Raw genomic sequence first — 3,585 nt, forward strand, 5'->3', positions numbered from 1 at the left:
GGCGTTAATGATGCAACAAACCAGGCATGGTGCTGCGCATCTAAGAGTGTCATGTTGGCCTCGTGGATGGTGCTTTTCAACCTCTGATCCAAATCCCACGAAGTTTCACCAGGCAACATTACAATTTCCTTGAACCCAATAACCGACTGTGTTTCTGACTTTGGTCGCCCAAATTCCTTGTTCAACACCTCTTAGATCATTTTTATTCCTTTATTTGGATGATCACTTGAATATTTCATGTACCAGGTCAGGGCATGATCCTGCAGTGTGCTAAATAAGGTAGCCTTTTTGATGTTATCATCTTTGATGCCCTGAGCGTCCCATACAGACTTTATCACAAACTAGAACCAGCCCAGTTCCTCATTTCCTACACCCTTAAATGTTGGCAGCTGGATTGCGCTAACCATCCTGTCTTTTGGTGGTGGTGGGGTTGGAGGTGGGGTTGGTGCTAGAGTGGACGAATTTGATCTAGGTGAAAAGGGTGGTGGCATGGATGGAGGTGGTATCAGTGGGAAGCGCTCCTTGATCAACTGGACTACACTTCTTGGCGAGAATGTCACGATCTCCTCCTCGCTTTCTCGTGAAATAGACGCCAAAGGACTGTTTCCTATCCCTTCCGTTCCATGGTAACCTCTTCCACTCCGTGTTACTCCAGACATCAATAAATGTGCATAATCTGTTTTTCACACAACATCATCTTAATCCAAGTATTTAATGATTTTATATACTTACCCCGTGGTCCTTGAAGAAATCACCTTTTTGCTTCACTATAGCTCATGGTTGTATCAATCGTGAACTCAGTGATAAATCCTCCTATTGCCCGATCTAGCCAATGATCTACTGTGAGCGCGATTTTATCGTTGGTGGCTTCTAGCCTGTGCACCAATTCCAGACTCCACATAATAGGCTTGTCAAATCTGCACCTTCCCACGCTGTCAACTAACCTCACGATCCACTCGTACATCTCTACTGGAAATGTCGCGAAGAAGACCTCGTGAATATCTGTATATATATAGCGGTCCAGCCAATCTTCCTCCGATATTCGTAGGTTCCTGTTTTCCTGAGTTGCGAACTCGTGGAGTTTCAGATCCCACCACTCTTCAATCTCTTTCGTTGTAAGGTTCCAGCGACCCAACATCAGACACCCCTTAGGCAGATCCTGGTCCTAGCAATGGAACCATTTGTGGTTTATATGGGCCTAAACTAGGTTCGGAAAAATTATTTACCCAAACAAATCTCACAGCTACCAGCCCTTTCGGCAATAGCCCATGGAGTGCATACTAAGGTCTCACCCAAGGTAGCATAGGAGGGTTCTAGAGCTAGGTTTCCACACCCTTGGGATGTCTAGATGTGGTCTGGAGGTTTCGCGCACCATTCTGCAGCTTTTCACTGCTCTGTACTCGTGCCGATTTGGACCCAGAATAATCCTTACTTTCTATTAGCGCGTCGTTTACAGATCTAATCTAATTGATGCAGTATTGTAAATCAGATCTACTTAGAGGAGCCTTTAATCAAACATTTATTAGATTTATCCAGTTCAAACACTTATATTAAACACATATTCACATGTGTTCAAGGTGTAAGCATATGCACATATATCGAACAATGATATTAACCATACAAAAAGCTAGATCCATGGTATTCTAACTATGTCTAACCTTATTACATCTAAGGGCTTAGATTAAAAAATTGAGCTCCTTTTATTCACTCTACCTAATCTAATTATATGCCAAGGTTAAACAGTTTGGTCAGATTTTCATTCTCTATCTATAAACATGAAATTCAAAACATGGAATAACCAAGATTAAGCTGTTTGATTACCATGGATTGTGGCATGAATAACAAGTTGCACACAATCATTATTATGCAGAGAAATAAATAGTAGTGGCATTTGGACTTGCACACTTTCATGTTCTTTTTCTTTCTTAGGGTTCATTTTTTCATCTTTTTGACCTTTTTGATTCTTTTTGTCCTTTGATTTTTATTTTAGGACATACCCTCTTTACATTTTTTAATTTTTTTGATTCTTTGAATATGGAAAACGTTTGCAGAAAGCAAAGGTATGTACATATTACAAATTTGACCTCAACCATTAAAAAATTATGACTCTTACTGGTATAGGAACATAACAAGTCTATTTATACTTAGTCATATTTTCACTTCATCTTGCACCATCACTCATATTTTCTTCTTTCACACACTCTTACTGGTTAGATATGCTCATATGTTGTTCTGTGTTTGTCCAATGCTCAATATGTCTTATTGGTCTCTGAGACTACATAATGCACAGTACTTGGTTGGACCAACTACACATTGTGTAGTTCCAGGGTTCAATCTTATCCTTTGGCCACTGAGACTGCATAATGTGCAGTCTCCACCTCAGTCTTCCAAGGTAGAACTACATATTGTGCAGTCTCTAGCCTTAGGTTGCACCATTGTCTGCTGAAAATGCGCAATTTTCCACATTGGTCCATATGGTTTTTGCTTGATATTACTTTGTAAGTTGATTTTCTAAAGTTAATATGTCTGCCATGAGTGTTTTTCCCTCTCACAGGTATTGCAGGTGTTGAGCATTTCTCTTCATCAGTCACTGACATCATGGCACAAAAGAGATATTCTTCAAAGGATACCAAAGAGAGAAGCATTGGGGAGGCAATTGAGAGTACACCAAATTACTTTCCAGTTTACTCAAACACTCAACTATTTATAGAAAAGGAATCATATATCACATGGAAAAAGGTGGATGAATTTTTCTCAGCGAGGACCTTCAAGGCAGATCTGGAAGGCAACAAGTGTATGTTAATGTCTAACAATCAGGCCTACATAAGAATGCATGCAGATATCTGAACTTTCCATGTAGACACATTATCAATTGGATACTATCCCATACACATCCAAATATTAAGAATCTTATTAGTTCTAGGAGATAGAGGCTTGCTTCTTTTTTGGCAGCAAACTATCATCTCATGTACCATTTTCCTGAGCCAAAATTTGTCATGGATTAATAGTTTTATGCAACAACCAACTACTTGAGCACCAAGGATATTGTTAAAGCCTGGGTGAAATATCTTACTAAGTTCTGTCAAATGCCTAACAACACCTACAAGACACAATATCTTAGGAGGGCCTATCAACTCTTGATAGTTTTATGTTGCACAATCTATAGCCAACAAAGTGCCAAGACCTTTCTTGAAGGGTGGGAATTCTTAATGAACTCGGTTGTGAACAAAGGTAAACCATTCAACTGGTCCAATTTGTTGTCTCAATATTTTCATATCCATGTGTCCAATTCCCTTAGTACCCCCAAGGAAAGGAAATCCATATTTTACATGTCTACAAATCTACTAGATGCAATCTGTGCACACAAGTCATTCCCTGGTATGAATTGGACTTGGACAACACGGGAGCCTACTGTGTATTTTTATTATGAGATTATTTCAAAGTGAAGCCACCGAGGAGTAATGGAGAAGCTAACTGATCACTTCCTCATTCCATTATACAAGATTATCTTTGAGGAAGATCCACCCTACATGTCACGTATGGAAATGGAAGTAGTGTCGGAGATAGCAGATTGGTCTACCTCAC

The sequence above is a fragment of the Pinus tabuliformis genome, chromosome 2_2 (assembly GCF_031772625.1).
Source record: "Pinus tabuliformis cultivar Carrire ecotype Pingquan chromosome 2_2, CPIR1, whole genome shotgun sequence".
NCBI lineage: Eukaryota > Viridiplantae > Streptophyta > Pinopsida > Pinales > Pinaceae > Pinus > Pinus tabuliformis.